This window comes from Bos javanicus, chromosome 5 (assembly GCF_032452875.1).
Source record: "Bos javanicus breed banteng chromosome 5, ARS-OSU_banteng_1.0, whole genome shotgun sequence".
In the NCBI taxonomy this organism is placed as follows: domain Eukaryota; kingdom Metazoa; phylum Chordata; class Mammalia; order Artiodactyla; family Bovidae; genus Bos; species Bos javanicus.
In genome coordinates, this window is record NC_083872.1 from 49074810 (window position 1) to 49092659 (window position 17850).

A 17850-nucleotide genomic window follows, 5' to 3' on the forward strand; every position below is an offset into this window, starting at 1 on the left:
TTTCTGGGACCCCCCTCCCTTTGTTTGATTAATTTACTAGAGCAGCTCATAGAACTCAAAGAAATATTTTACTTACTAGATTGCCAGTTTATTATAGTAGGATATAACTCAACAGCCAGATGGAAGAGATGCACTGGGCAGGGCACGGAGCTTTTATGCCCTGCCCAGCTGCTCAGTTCTCCCAGTACCTCCATGTTCCCAAACCCAGAAGCTCCCAAACCCTGTGCTTTGGGTTTTTATGGAGGCTTCATTGATTGATTAAATCACTGATGATTGATTCAACCTCCAGTCCTTCTGCCTTCTCCTGACGTGGACGGAAAGTTCCAATCCATTAATCACTTCACTGATTCCTCTGGTGACCAGTCCTGACTTTTAGGTAAGTTAGGAGTATTCCAAAGATCACCTCATCAAAATAACAAAAGACACCTTTATCACTCTCCACACTTAAGTAATTTGAAGGGTTATAGGAATGCCGTGCCAGAATTATGTATTTTTTACTATAAATCATAATATCACCAAGATACAAAGTTACAGTAAGCAATACAAGTGTGGTATCCATATAAGAGATACAAATCAATGGAACAGAACAGTGGTTCCAGAAATGGACCCGCACAAACTGCCAGTTGATTCTCCAGAAAGGTGTCAAGGTAATTCAGCGGGGGAAAGGAGACTGTTCTCAAAATGATGACGGAGCAACTTCAATTCATAGGAGGAAATGAATTCCAATCTTTCCTCACACTGTATACAAAAATGAACCTAAATGGATCACAAGCATAAAAACTAAAAGCATAGTATTTCTAGAAGAAAACGTAGGAAAATATCTTCTTGATTTTTACATATACAAAAATTTCCTAGACAAGATACTGCATAGTATTTAAGATGCAAAGGGATTTGGAGTCAGGTAGACTCTAGTTCTGCCACTGATAATATTTAAGCCTTAACTTATTTTATTACTCAAATAAGTTTCCTCTTCACTAAGGCTTTTTGTAATGATTAAATGAAATATATGAAGTATTTATTATACTGCTTATTGTGTACAGAGCTTCCCTGGTGACTCAGATGGTAAAGAATCTGCCTGCAATGCGGGAGACCCAGGTTGGATCCCTGCAGTGGGAAGATCCCCTGGAGAAGGAAAGGGTGTACAATACACCCACAAAATGATACCTAATAATATAAACAAAGGTGGAAGTCGCATTCAAGGACTTTTGTACAGTTTATCTAGATTCTAACCTAATTCTGCAATTTGCAAGCAAACTGATAACAATTTGCAATTTGTAGCAAGTTAATGCTGAGGCTTATATTTCTTAAACTAGAGTTCCTAAAGTAATGGTCATTAAGAAAAATGGTTGCCGAGGTCCAGCCCCGGCTGATCCAGGGTATTCGAAGGGGAGACGGCGTCGGTGACCTATTCAAATGTTAATTAGAGCTATAAAGAGTAATAGAATGAGGATAGCTCAGTGGGAAAATTCAGTGGAGAAAAGAGGCTGAGTAGCTTGGTTTACGCGGAAAATCAATATAACCTGTGACACCAGGTTAGCTCTGACCACGGAGGCCGCAGGCGCCCTCTCGAATAGCGGAAGGTGCCCCACCTTAGACACCTTCTCGAGTGGGTCTTAGAAGCCCAGGCAAATAAATGGTCGCAGAGGACCTCCGCGCTCCAGATGGAGACTTCAGCCAGAATGTGAAAAGAAAGAATGACATGGGGAGACCAAGCTCTGGTGAGCAAGGCCCATAGCTTTATTTTCAACAGGGGCTTTTATACCCTAAGTTACACATAGAGGATATTAGGGGATGCAAAGTCAGCAGTTTTTGATCCTTATCAAAAACCAGGGTTTCTTTCCTGCAAATTTATCGTATACAAATGGTTTAGGTGATTTACATCATCTTCTGGCCAGAAGGCCTATTAACATTTTATGACTCTTGACAAAGACTTATCAACAAAGACTTATTTTCTCTAAGAGTAATTATTTTAAGGTTTGGCGCCATCTTCCTAAGATAAAATTGCATTCCTGTAGGGCGGGTGTGTAATGGGTTTACAACAAAGGAAAGAATTTATTACCTTAAGGGTTTAAATTTACTAACACCAAGGCCACTACTTATTTTTTCTACATACCAACTATATTAATTAATACACATTCAAGGATACAATACAGGGGATGTGGAAACTTGGCAGCAAGCATTGGCTCATCAATGAAATCTTTTACTAGTTTTATTCTGACAGTTTCTAACTCTCTGAGAGGCTCTAATCTATTTGAATATCTTAAGCTTCCTGTGCCTCTCGAGGCTGGGAGACTGTAAACAATCATATGCATAGCTGTAGGAGTCCGGGTAAACTTGTCAGGCGAGTTAGAGAGCTATCTGAGGGGTTTGGATTTAAACACTCCTAATTGCCCAGGAACTTTATTAATTGGAGCTGTAAGTTAACTCTTTGTCAGAGAGAGTGAGATGGTGGTGGAAGACAGCCCCCAGTAAAGTCAGAGGTGAGAGCACAAAGCAATAAAGTAGGCAGACTCTGGTTTTTTGGGGGTAGATGCTCGAGAATATCCAGGAGGATTCCTGAGGCTCTATCCCGCCTTTGCGTATGCCGAGCCTCCTTCCTCATGACGTTTGTCACGAGTGGAATGCCTCACCGGCTCCCGGCAAATGGTAAATTGAATGTCATTAAAACTAAAATATTCTGCTCTTTGAAGACTGCATTTAATAAAATGAAAAGGCAAACCACATACTGGGAGAAAATATTCACAATACATATATCTGATAAAGAACATGTATCTCAAAGACTTATAATTCAGTAAGAAGACAAAGAACCCAATTTAAACATGGGCAGAGTATTTGAGTAGACACTTCTCAAAAGAAGATATAAAAATGGGCAATGAACACATGGCAGTATGTACAACATCACTAGTTATTTGAGTTATTTGCTGATTAAAGCAAATTAAAACACAGTGAAATACAACAGCATACCCACTAGAATGGCTAAAATTCAAAAAGGTGATAACACCAAGTGTTGACAAGGATGTGGAACAACCAATGCTTTCACACATTGCTGGTGAGAATATAAAATGGTACACCCACTTTGGATAACAATCTGGCAGTTTCTCATAAGGTCAAACATAAACTCACCATGTAATCTAGCAATTCCACTCCTGGATATTTGCCCAATTAAAAAAGAAACATATCCACTCAAAGATTTAAATATGAATCTTAATACCTAACAATACACTTAAATGAATGTATTTTATTATATGTAAATATCAACAAAATTGATCTAAACTATAGAAATCCAAACCATATACATATCTCTAAATGGAAAATCTAATTCCCAGTTTATATTCTCCCTGCCCCAGGCGCACATAACCATAATCTATTTTCCCACACTGATAACCTGAAACTGCAGGTGATAAATCCTTTAGAATTATGTTCCATTTGCTACTCAAAAAGAGATATCTAACTGGCTCGCATGACCCAGATATTAGTGACTTGTCTGAAATGCTAACTTTTAAAGGGCAAACAAATGAAGAGTAACCAAAATAAAAGATGGAGAAGGAAGAGGAAAACCTGTTTTCAGAGGAAGGAAGTGTTAGTCACTTAGTCATGTCTGACTCTTTGTGACCCCATGGACTGTAGCCACCAGCCTCCTCTGTCCATGGGATTCTCCAGGCAAGAAGACTGGTGTGGGTAACCATTCTCTTCTCCAGGGGATCTTCCTGATTCATGGGTTGAACTTGGGTCTCCTGCATTGCAGGAAGATTCTTTACCATCTGAACCACCAGAGAAGTAAAGGAAATAACATTTCCAGCTCCTGCAGGGCCTCTCTCTCTTTCTCATCCCCATCCCAGCCCCCACTGAATGGTACTGTCTCCACTTTCTGAGTCAAAACGTTGAGAGCAATTTCTGGTTTCTCCTTACCCTGACCATCATAATCGTTTACAGGTCACTTGGTAAGTCCTTTGTAATAGTTCCTTCATCAGCATCCTTTCCCTCCTGTCCATTACTTATGCCATTTTAGTCCAATTGACCTTTTCCTACTCTAAGTAGATGAGTTAGGTCCTTACCTCTAGGCTCTCCTTCCAATCCAACCTACTTGCTGCTCTGCAGTTAATTTCCCTGAAACACATGTCTATGATAGTGCCCACAACATCAAGCACAAACAGTAAGAAAAAAACAAAAACAAAAATTCGTGATTTGCTTACTAAATAAAATTTCAATACTAGCATTCAAGGTCCTCCAGAATTGAGTTGCAATCCGCATTCCTAGACCTGTATTCCATTATTTTCTTACATCTACTCAGGCTGTGCAGTGTAGTGTGTGAAAGCTGTTATTATCTCCATGTTAACAAAAATAACACAGAGAGTCAAATATTTCTAAATAAACTGTGTATAAGGGTTAACTTCTGGCACTTCATCAAATATTCAGAAAGACCTCTATTCACAGGTGTTTCTGTGGCCTGGTTTTCTTGCAGAGTACATGTTTCATTCAGGTCTACCACCATAAAAAATGATGGGTGCCTTCTCATGTGTTGTGCAAAGACATGCTTAACTAGTTCATTCTCTAAGCAAAGATTTACATATAGTAAATAGCCTTTTATATTTGAACAAGTCTTTGTTTTACATAGTCTGCTCAAGAAACATTGGTCATGCTTTCAAAATAATTTTTTTCTGTCTTAAAGAATACAGTCTTTATTAAATTTAATAAATATTCATTGAATAAATTAATAAATATTCATTGAACTCTGTGAAATATGCTGTACTAAAAAGGGCCTTCATAAAATTAAAAGATAAACAGGACAAAAACTCTTAAACACTTAAAATCCAGTAAGAGGTCAAGATAACAAATTCTGAAAATCTTTTAAGAAAAATATTTTCATCACTAACATACAGAATGCTATAGTGGCTTAAAGAAAGAACAAGTTATAGCTGGTGCACAAATCAAGGCTTTTTTTGGCAAGGGTGATATTTGACAAAGTCCTGGAAGGAAGGATAGCTAGGGTTTGATAGGCAGAGATGATTCAAGAATACTTTCTAGGCAGAAGAAATATCAAGGATAAATATCAGAGAATTCAGAAAGTGTTTGGGTTATCGGGTAGGAACCAGTGTGCCAGGTCAACTGAGCCATAGTGTCCATAAAGCGGGAAGTTGGTGATATAGGTTAGACTCATGTCAGTAGAAAGTCTGGCTGAGGGGTTTAGACTTATGTTCAAAGCAAAGAACCTGTTGTTGTTTAGTCTCTAAGTTGTGTCTGACTCTTTGTGACTCCATGGCTGTAGCCCACCAGGGTCCTCTGTCCATGGGATTTCCCAGGCAAGAATACTGAAGTGGGTTGCCATTTCCTTCTCCAGAGGATCTTTCTGATCCAGGGGTCAAACCTGCATCTTCTACATTATAGGTGGACCCTTTACCACTGAGCTACCTGGGAAGCCCCAAGGAACCTGTTGTGTGTGCTAGTTGCTTAGTTGTGTCTGACTCTTTTCGACCCCGTGGACTATAGCCTGCCAGGCTCCTCTATCCATGGGATTCTTCAGGCAAGAATACTGGAGTGAGTTACCCTTCCCTTTTCCAGGGGATCTTCCCAACCCAAGGATCAAACCTGGGTCTCCTGCATTATAGGCAGATTCTTTACTGTCTGAGCTACCAGGGAACCTGTTAGGTAACACACAAGAAATGTGTGAATGGCATGTTTGAAGAGGATACTCTATAAGGATAGCAGAAGAGAGAAGAAACTGGAAAATTAGGAGGAAAACTAGGAGTCTAGTTCAATTCTGTAAAAGGTAATACATTGGAAGGAGGGAGTCAGAAAGGTAAGCACAAGTGGCATTTTAAAAAGTCTTAACAGGACTTGGCAGTGTATTGAAATTAAAGGAGGACAAGGAAGAAGACTAACATGGACTGAGAAGCTGCATGATCTTGGCATTGGGCTCAACTATCTTGATGAAGGATTCGGGCAAGAGGATCAACAAAGCTTTCCAGATTAGGGAATGAGGAGAATGCTTGTTCCATTAGCTGGAATTGGGAAATTAGGAGGTAGTTTAATTTGGATATGTTGAGCTTGAGGTTCTGGTGGAATATTTAAGTGATGATTTGTATGAGAAATTGAAAATAAGACAAGGGAGCCCAAGAGCGGTGACCAGGCAGGTGACATCGGTTTGGAAATCATCCAGGTAGTTGAGACAGTGAAAGCTGAGGATTCAGTTCAGTCAGTTCGGTTGTGTCCGACTCTAGGCGACACCATGGACTGCAGCATGCCAGGTCTCCCTATCCATCACCAACTCCCCGAGTGCTCAAACTCATGTCTATTGAGTCGGTGGTACCATCCAACCATCTCATCCTCTGTTGTCCCCTTCTCCTCCTGCCTTCAATCTTTCCCAGGATCAGGGTCTTTTCCAATGAATTGGTTCTTCACATCAGGTGGCCAAAGTATTGGCTCCTCAGCTTCAACATCAGTCCTTCCAATGAATATTCAGGACTGATTTCCTTTAGGATTGACTGGTTTGATCTCATTGCAGTTCAATGGACTATCAAGAGTCTTCTCCAGTACACAGTTCAAAAGCATCAATTCTTCTGCTCTCAGCTTTATGGTTCAACTCTCACAGGAAAAACTATAGCTTTGACTAGATGGACCTTTGTCAGCAAAGTAATGTCTCTGCTTTTTAATATACTGTCTAGGTTGGTTATGACTTTTCTTCCAAGGAGCAAGCATCTTTTAATTTCATGGCTGCATTCACCATCTGCAGTGATTTTGGAGCCCAAGAAAATAAAACCTGTCAGTGTTTCCATTGTTTCCCCATGTGTTTGCCATGAAGTGATGGGACTGGATGCCATGATCTTCATTTTTTGAATGTTGAGTTTTAAGCGAGCTTTTTCACTCTCCTCTTTCACTTTCATCAGGAGGCCCTTAGTTCCTCTTCGCTTTCTGCTATAAGGGTGGTATCATCTGCATATCTGAGGTTATTGATATTTCTCCTGGCAATCTTGATTCCAGCTTGTGCTTCATCCAACCTGACATTTCTCATAATGTACTCTGCATAGAAATTAAATAAGCAGAGTAACAATTTACAGCCTTGATGTACTCCTTTCCCAATTCAGAACCAGTCTGTGGTTCCATGTCCAGTTCTAACTGTTGCTTCTTGATCTGCATAAAGGTTTCTCAGGAGGCAGGTAAGCTGGTCTGGTATTCCCATCTCTTTCAGAATTTTCCACAGTTTGCTGTGATCCACACAGCCAAAGGCTTTGGCATAGTCGATAAAGCAGAAGTATATGTTTTTCTGGAATTCTCTTGCTTTTTCTGTGATCTAACAGATGTTGGCAATTTGATCTTTGGTTCCTCTGCCTTTTCTAAATCCAGCTTGAACATCTGGAAGTTCTTGGTTCATGTACTGTTGAAGCCTAGCCTTGAGAATTTTGAGCATTATTTTGCTAGTGTCTGAGATGAGTGCAGAGAGAAAGGGGCTCTGTGTGGAGTGTTGATAAAACCTCTTCATCACTGCAAATACTGTTGAATGATTAGGGTATGCCAAGCATCACTTTTCATGCGTTAGTTCATTTATCACAATAAAGGAATCTGTAAACTTTATCATGGATTAATTATAATTAATTCATTATTAATACACAAAGTAAAAAATTAATTTTCCATAAGTAAAATCTCAGATGATTTCAAGATGTCAGGTACTGTAGAGGGGGCCATAAAACTGGATTTATTTTCTACTGGAATCTGAGTCTTTGACTTTTTACTAAGAGAATTAAATTCATTTGCATTTATAATCATAAATCTTACATGTATATTTGTTTGAAGATTTAGAAATTCATCTTGAATTAACTTAGGCAAAATGAAAATGCATTGGCTCCTGTAACCAGAAGGGGCAAGAGTGCAGCTAGAGATGCCCTGAATCAGAGACTTGAGGCTCCAAGATCCTCTTGCTTTGCTTTCCTTCTTTGCTTCTCTTACTGTCCATACATACCTCTCCACCCATCTTCCCAACTTTATCCTCAAAGTTAAAAAAAAAAAAAAAAAAAAACCCTCATGCACAACTCCTGAACAAACCCTGGAAAAGGAGTATGATGTTCAGGGCTGGGTGGTGGGTGGATGGGGATGGCGAGGTTCTAGGACTGATTTAGCTCAAGTCAGATATTCACGTCTACATAATTAGACCAGGTACATAACATCATGTAAAACAATGTTTTTTCATCTGTAGTGTATGGATAGAGTGGGGATGGCAGATGAGGTTCTTTGCTCAGAAAAATGCATGGGTTCTGGGCAGAAAAAGAGGTAAATGACCATCTTAATTGTTAGAAAAAGCAAAAGGTCTTATTTTATAGTTCCTAAGTTTTAATCCCTTTCCCCTTTTAGACATGGATTGTTAGTTTGTTCTTATAGTCTGAGATAATTAGGAAGGAAGGCATCCTGTTTCAATTAAACCATTCTTAGACTTTTGCCATCTAATTATTAAAATGAAGAGCAACATAAGAACTGTACTCCCCATTATTAAGGATGCAAAACCCAGGGCTCTGATTTCCTTTGGTGAAGCTTCTCCTTTCTCTCCTGTGCTTTCTTTTTTTTTTCCTTTTGGGCGGGGTGGAGCAGGGAAGGTTATTTTAGATTGTAGTCAAAAATTACATCATTATCTTTATATTAAATAGTATAAATCACCTGTTTCAAGTAACTAATTTTATTTCAAATTTATACACTATTTGTAAAAATTCAACTTCTCTCTAGGTATTTAATTTACCTTATAGATTACCCTAATTCCTTTAGCCATCACTTTTATTTTCTTGAATCTAAATTTTTATTAATATGTTGGGATTCTGAAGCAAGCCTTTAGGGCATTTGTTTGGAAAGACAATATGACTTCTATGTTCTTGGATACCTAAAAGTCATTCTATGCCTTTCCTATCTGATAATAAATGGCATAGGTAGCTTAGAGTGGATGGAAAGTCAGTGCCTTTAGTTACTGAGCCATGGTCACTGTGGCAACAAGTAATGAGCAAGAACAAGCTTATTTCATATTTCAAGTCTACTTCACAGATAGGCAGGACTATTTTGTTTCTTAACAAAATCTGACTATATCTTTTATTTTACCATATGTTCATAGACAAGTTTTCTCATATAAGTTTTTTTCCTGGTTAACTAGGAGGCAATTTGGGAGAGATTCTTCATTGTGCCTTTTCTCACAATTTTAGGCAGAAGGTAGACTGCTGGGAGAAATATCAATAACCTCAGATATGCAGATGACACCACCCTTATGGCAGAAAGTGAAAAGGAACTAAAAAGCCTCTTGATGAAAGTGAAAGTGGAGAGTGAAAAAGTTGGCTTAAAGCTCAGCATTCAGAAAACGAAGATCATGGCATCCGGTCCCATCACTTCATGGGAAATAGATGGGGAAAGAGTGGAAATAGTGTCAGACTTTATTTTTGGGAGCTCCAGAATCACTGCAGATGGTGACTGCAGCCATGAAATTAAAAGATGCTTACTCCTTGGAAGGAAAGTTATGACCAACCTCGATAGCATATTCAAAAGCAGAGACATTACTTTGCCAACAAAGGTTCGTCTAGTCAAGGCTATGGTTTTTCCTGTGGTCATGTATGGATGTGAGAGTTGGACTGTGATGAAGGCTGAGCACCGAAGAATTGATGCTTTTGAACTGTGGTGTTGGAGAAGACTCTTGAGAGTCCCTTGGACTGCAAGGAGATCCAAACAGTCCATTCTGAAGGAGATCAGCCCTGGGATTTCTTTGGAAGGAATGATGCTGAAGCTGAAACTCCAGTACTTTGGCCACCTCATGCGAAGAGTTGACTCATTGGAAAAGACTCTGATGCTGGGAGGGATTGGGGGCAGGAGGAGAAGGGGATGACAGAGGATGAGATGGCTGGATGGCATCACTGACTCGATGGACATGAATTTGAGTGAACTCCGGGAGCTGGTGTTGGACAGGGAGGCCTGGCGTGCTGTGATTCATGGGGAAGCAAAGAGTCGGACACGACTGAGTGACTGAACTGAACTGAAACTGAAGAATAGTACTGTGGTTCTGCAGCTGGGTTTGGCAGCTTCAGAGTCTGAGCAAAGAAAAGACATTAGGGATTCCTAAAGTTGAGGTCTGGCCAAACAGACTATGGCATAAATTTATGTAGTGATGAAAGAGTTCAGTCTAGTGGATATGGAGATAAATGAAGTTCCAGCCAGCAGATATTATGAAGGAGCAGGGAAAAGTAAAACTTGAATTTATTATTTGGACAAATAGGCTTGTGTGCATGTGTAGTTGCTCCGTTGTGTCTGACTCTTTGTAACCCCATGGACTATAGCCCGCCAGGCTCCTTTGTCCATGGAATTTTCCAGGCAGGAATACTGGAATGGGTTGCCATTTCCTACTCCAGGGGATCCTTCTGACCCAGGGATCAAACCTACGTCTCTTGCACTTCCTGCATTGGCAGGCAGATTCTTTACACTGCACCACTTGGGAAGCCCAGGAGGTTCAATAGGAGTGAAAGAAACGGATGATTAGAATGATGTGATCAGAACTGAAATGGCAGAATTGAAAATCTCATTGCATCTTAGTTGCTCATATTCTTTTTAATTCAGAGTTTCAGGTTTATCCTACATTCATATTTTATTTGAACCCCATAGTCATTAACAGTTTGATGATACCAGTTCATTGTTGGGTTGTCTTTCCTCCAGTTGTATAATTTTTAAAGTAATTTTTTTCTCTGACTCATACAAATTTGAATTGCTTATTTTTCTATAAGCTAGATTCCTAAGCAGCCTTTCCAGTTTTCTTCATGGAAACATATCTTTGTTAAGAATCAGGGATGAGATACGCATTTTCCCATCTATGAAAAATGCCTCCTCTGTTTTAACTATCCTCCGGTTTTGAATTTTCATTCTCAGTATAACTAATATGCCAAAACTTTGGTAATTATGCATGTGCAGGGAGAACAATGTGTACATCTGTTTTGAAGCAGAGAAGAATTAAAAGGATAGACTAATGTTAACTCCAGCTTAGTAAACACATACTTGCTATGCATGCCACAGAGCATTCAGAATGATGAAAAAGCTCTTCCTGATTCCCTGATTACATAATTGAGCTTTATAATTTATGTTCTACTACATACTCTGCAAAAGATTTCATGGACTGCTTGATTGTGGTTGTGACAAAACCTAAAATCACACTCTAGTGTTTTAATCCCAAATGGTGGTTTCCCCACTATTCCACATTGATCTTGTGTCTTTTTAAAAACTATTATTGAAGTATAGTTGATTTACAATGCTCTTGTTAATTTTTTCTGTACAGCAAAGTGATTCAGTTATACATATATAAACTCTTTTTCAGATTCTTTCCTGCTATGGTTTATCACAGGATACTGAATATAGTTCCCTGTGCTATACAGTAGGACTTTGTGGTTTATTCATTCTGGATATTATAGCTTGTATCTGCTAGTCCCAAACTCCCAATCCTTCCCTCCCCTAACCCTGGCAACTACAGGTCTGTTCTCTATGTCTCTGAATCTGTTTCTGTTTCATAGATGTGTTCATTAGTGTCATATTTTAGATTCCACATGTACGTGATATCATATGGCATTTGTCTTTCTCTTTCAAACTTACTTCACTTGGTATGCTAACCTCAACAGGCTCATTCATGTTGCTGCAAATGACATTGTTTCATTCTTTTTTATGAGTAATATTTCATTGTATATGTATACCACATCTTCTTTATCCATTCATCTGTTGATGGACATTTAGGTTGCTTCCATGTCTTGGCTGTTGTGAATTACGCTACTGTGAGCATAGGGGTGCATGTGTCTTTTCAAATTATAGTTTGGATATGCCCATGAATGGGATTGCTGGATCCTATGGCAACTCTAGTTTTAATTTTTTGAGGAAACTTCACACTGTTTTCCCTAGTGGCCACACCAATATACATTCCCACCAGCAGTGTAGGAAGTTCCTTTTTCTCCACACCCTCCCCAGCATCATTATTTGTAGACTATTTGATGACGGCCATTCTGATTGGTGTGAGGTGGTAACTCATTGTAGTTTTGATACGCATTTAGAAAATTAAAGGCACATATATTTTCATGTGCCTATTGGCCATCTGTTTGTTTTCTTTGGAGAAATGTCTATTTAGGTCTTCTGTCCCATCTTTGAATTGGGTTGTTTGGTTTTTTGTTATGGAGTTTTATGAACTGTTTGTGTATTTTGAAAATTAAACCCTTGTCAGTCGCATCATGACAGATGCATGTCAGATGGCATCACCAACTCAATGGGCATGAGTTTGAGTAAACTCTAGAAGTTGGTGATGAACAGGGAGGCCTGGCGTGCTGCAGTCCATGGGGTTGTGAAGAGTCGTACATTACTGAGCCACTGAACTGAACTGAACTGAGTCGCATCATTTGCAAATATTTTCTCCATCTGTAGGTTGTTTTTTCATTTTGTTTATGGTATAAAAGTTGTAAAAAAAAGCTTATAAGTTAAGTCCCATTTGTTTATTTTTGTTTATTTGTGTCTTATGTGCCTTCCAAGACTGTTACTTCCTTGAGGGAAGGTACTCAGTAAAACTTTGTGGATTAAATTTGTCTGAATCCACGTGTTTAAAATAAAGAAAGAGGTTGTGACATGAAGAGTTGGTTCCTATTCCTTTATATTTAAGCACATTTTAATTTCATTAATTAAATATAAAATTTAAATCGATTAAGTATAATATTTATATTTATGTAATATTAAGTATGGTTTTAATTCTGAAGCCAACTGGAAATGAAGGAAGAAAATGTTAATTGGAGTTACTTCTGGATTCAAAATGCTCAATCAGAAAAATACAAATAATACTGGTGAATCGAATCCTCCTTCAGTAAACTATTCTCTCTTCAACTTCATTTCAATTTGAACCTATATAAGCACATCCACACAAGATTATAAAAATTGTGGACATTCACTGAATATGGTTTTATATCTTATTCTCACTTAAACGTTGCATCATGAGCATTCCCTACGTTAGCCGATAGAGTTATACAGCTAGCTGTTCATAACTACCTCATATCCCATCTTTCCCCTATTGTTGGCTATGCACCTTGTTTCTAATATTTCTGCTATTGTAAATTATGCTGCAGAGAACACTTTTGCTCAAAAGTCTGTCTGCACCTCTGATTATTTCTCAAGGGTAAATCCTTATATCAGCTGGGGTTTTAGCAGGAAATTGATGACCTATTCCAAATGTTTAATTCAAGAGAGCTTCATGAAAGGACTGATGATTACTAGAGGTGTGGGCAGGGTTAAAACTGGAAATAGAACTGCCTTATGATCCAGCAATCCCACTGCTGGGCATACACACTGAGGAAACCAGAAGGGAAAGAGACACGTGTACCCCAATGTTCATCGCAGCACTGTTTATAATAGCCAGGACATGGAAGCAACCTAGATGCCCATCAGCAGATGAATGGATAAGAAAGCTGTGGTATATATACACAATGGAGTATTACTCAGCCATTAAAAAGAATACATTTGAATCAGTTCTAATGAGATGGATAAAACTGGAACCTATTATACAGAGTGAAGTAAGCCAGAAAGAAAAACACCAATACAGTATACTAACACATATATATGGAATTTAGAAAGATGGTAACAATAACCCTGTGTACGAGACAGCAAAAGAGACACCGATGTATAGATCAGTCTTATGGACTCTGTGGGAGAGGGAGAGGGTGGGGAGATTTGGGAGAATAGCATTGAAACATGTATAATATCATGTATGAAACGAGTCGCCAGTCCAGGTTCGATGCACGGTACTGGATGCTTGGGGCTGGTGCACTGGGACGACCCAGAGGGAGGGTAGGGGAGAGAGGAGGGAGGTGGGTTCAGGATGGGGAACGCAGGTATACCTGTGGTGGATTCATTTCGATATTTGGCAAAACTAATACAATATTGTAAAGTTTAAAAATAAAATAAAATAAAAAATAAAAAAAAGGAATCAACAAGGAATGGTGAAGCACTCAGGAATTGGCAAACACACCCTTCCCATCCCTAGCCCAAGAGAGAAAAGGGCCACATTGTTACTGGCTCACAAAGAAAGTCTCAACCAAGCAATTAGAGCTGCCCCACAGGAAACCATGACCTTAAATCTGTACTTCTCAAAGTGTGGTCCCCAGATCAGCAGTATCAGCAACACCTGGAAATCTATCAGAAATGCAAATTCTCAGGCCCTTCCCCATTCTACCAATTTGGAAACAAGGCCTCCAAATGATTCTGATTCTCTGAAGTTTGAGAACCACTGGCTTACAGAACAAAGTTGTTCACAAAGCCATGGCAGGAGGGAGGGATCAAGTGATGGAAGGTAAATGTCCTCAGATTTCCTCCGCTTTTCTGCTCTCTCTTCTCCTTCACTGACTAGACCCAACTAGAAGCTAAAGAGCAAGGGAGCGCAGGGATCTTTCTGTGGACAACATGTAGTAGAACCAAGAACGGTGGAATGGTGACATGGAGGAACAGAAAGAGAAAAACCAGCCACTCCCTAAACCTGAACCACTGGAGAAAAGAATGTAAACATTTTTATACCTTTTAATGTTGTTATTGTTTAGTCACTAAGTTGTACCTGACGATTTTGTGACCACATGGACTGTAGCCCTCCAGGCTCCTCTGTTCATGGGATTTCCCAGGCAAGAATACTGGAAAGGGTTGCCAATTCTTTCTCCGGGGGATCTTCCCAACCCAGGGATCGAACCTGCTTATCCTGAATTGGCAGGTGGATTCTTTACTGCTGAGTTACCAGGGACGCCCCATACCTTTTAATACATGATAGCAAAATTTTTTTTTTTTTTTTGGTAAAGTACTCATAAATAAACACCTCTACCAGCACTGCCTCTCTGGTGGAACTCTTGCTAACTTTGAATATGAAATTTTTAAAAGAGTTTCAGTTGTGGTTTTTTGGCCATGTGGCATGTGGGATCTTAGTTCCTGGACCAGCATCCAACCTGTGCCCTCCAGCATTGGAATTGTGGAGTCTTAACCACTGTACCCAGAGAAGGCAATGGCACCCCACTCCAATACTCTTGCCTGGAAAATCCCATGGACAGAGGAGCCTGGTGGGCTCCTCCATGGGGTCCATGGGGTCGCTAAGAGTCGGACACGACTGAGTGACTTCACTTTCACTTTTTGCTTTCATTCATTGGAGAAGGAAATGGCAACCCACTCCAGTGTTCTTGCCTGGAGAATCCCAGGGACGGCAGAGCCTGGTGGGCTGCCGTCTATGGGGTCTCACAGAGTCGGACACGACTGAAGCGACTTAGCAGCAGCAGCAACCACTGTACCACCCGAGAAGTCCCCTGTTCAGGTTTTATAAATTAAAAATAGTGTCTTAGTCTTGTTTTAATTTGCATTTTCTCCTTAAAAATGAGATAATTTTTTAAAAATATGTTTTTTACCCTTTGCATTCTTCCTGGTTATTATCTAGTTATGTTCTTTGCCCACTTTTCCATTAGGAAATCTTCTAGTTCGATAGTTCTTTTTCAATAGGAAGATGATTTTTTCTCTCTCTGTCATATTTGTCCTGGGTATATTTCTCAGTTTGTTATTTGTCTTTTATTTTGGATACATGGATACATGGAAATTTTACATAGTCAAATGTATTAATCTTATTCTTTATGATATATTCTTTGGCTTGATTAGCTCTTTAAAAATGATTTGTTTGAATTGTGATAATGATGGATAAGTTGGCTTCTTTATCAGATTCTTATCACTGCAGTAACAAATTGCCTCATAATTAGTGGCTTAAAAATGATACAAATCTATTATTTTATAGTTCTGAGGGTCAGAAATCCAAAAGGGGTCTTACTGGGTTAAAATGAAGGTGTAGGCAAGGCTGTGTTGTGTCTGGCGGTTGAAGAGGGAAAATAATTTTCTGGCCTCTTTGAGCTCCTAAAGGATACCTGCCTTCCTTGGCCTGTGGTTCTCTTCTCCATCTTCAAAGCGCATTACTCAATCCATGCTTCTGTTATTCCATCTCCTCTGTCTCACTCTCCTACCTCCCACTTTCCCTTAGAAGGACCCTTTGATCACATTGAGACCACCTGGATAATCCACCATAATCTCATCACCTCAAGATCTTTAACTAAATCACATCTGATTTTTTTTTTTTTTTTTTTTTGCCATGTAAGGTAAAGACTCTCCCTGCAATTCAGGAGACCTGGGTTCAATCCTTGGGTTGGGAAGATCCCCTGGAGAAGGGAATGGCAATCCACTCCAGGATTCTTGGAGAATTCCATGGACAGAGGAGCCTGGCGGGCTATAGTCTATGGGATCACGAAGAGTCAAACACGACTGAACAACTAACACAACACAAGGTAATATATCCACAGATTCTGGGGATTAGGACACAGAAAATCTTTGGGGTCTGTTTTTTTGCCTACCTCAGTTCCCACCACCCCATTCTTTTAATAGCATGGTCCAGTGTAGAAACCTACCTAGGTACACTGCCCTTGCTGCTGCTGCTGCTAAGTCACTTCAGTCATGTCCGACTCTGTGCAACCCCATAGATGGCGGCCCACCAGGCTCCCCCGACCCTGGGATTCTCCAGGCAAGAACACTGGAGTGGGTTGCCATTTCCTTCTCCAATGCACGGAAGGGAAAAGTGAAAGTGAAGTCGCTCAGTCGTGTCTGACTCTTCACGACCCCATGGTCTGCAGCCTACCAGGCTCCTCTGTCCATGGGATTTTCCAGGCAAGAGTACTGGAGTGGGGTGCCATTGCCTTCTCCAACACTGCCCTTACTCTCCTTCAAAAAATGTTTTTCAAGCCTGCTTACCAGGTTCAAATTACCTTTTTGTTCAAAAACTGTTTTATTATCCCCTTTCTGTTTTAAATCACCCACAGAATATTAAAGTACCTTGTTGACTGTGGCAATTTTCTCCATAACCCAAAGAGCAGTTTCAGTCACCAAATTCCACTTATTCATAGCTAGTTTTATTTCAGACTTACCATTTGGCTGAATCCCATGAGCTGTATTGAATGTCTAAAGTGAAATTTATTTGTGAAGCCAAACATCTGCCAGGTATTGCACTGTCTCTTATACTTATGGTCACTTCCAATTTCCATCACACTAAAAGCATAAAAAGTCATTTTTACAGGAGTCCATCATATTCCAGTATTCACGATTTAAGAAGTAAATCACTATTCATGGGAACGAACGTTTCCTTTTTTACCTACTTAACACTGTGCCTAGTTTTGGGGATATAAACAAAAATAGGACATAATCTTTGCCCTCAAGGGCAAGGGGGAAACGTTCCAATCATATTTTTAAAATCAGAAATGAAGTCAGAAGGTCATATGTTTGCCTTTTTTCTTAAGCTCATTGAGCTCTTAGATTCCATGTGGTGTGTATGTATTTGTATATGTTCATTTATATAGGTACTGTATATTCTGAAAAGAGAATGCTGCTGCTGCTGCTAAGTCACTTCAGTCATGTCCGACTCTGTGTGATCCCATAGACGGCAGCCCACCAGGCTCCCCGGGGCCTAGGATTCTCCAGGCAAGAACACTGGAGTGGGTTGCCATTTCCTTCTCCAATGCACGAAAGGGAAAAGTGAAAGTGAAGTCGCTCAGTCGTGTCCGACCCTCAGCGATTCCATGGACTGCAGCCTACCAGGCTCCTCCGTCCATGGGATTTTCCAGGCAGGAGTACTGGAGTGGGGTGCCATTGCCTTCTCCGAAAAGAGAATACGGTGTAGTAAATAAGACACGGGATCAAATCTTTGCTCTACTGTTTATTTGCTCCATGATCTTATATGACTCATTTAACTATGAGCCTTAGTTTCCGTATTTGTAAAATGTAGACAAGAGTACCCACCTCACCGGACTTTGTAAGGATTAAATGAGATAA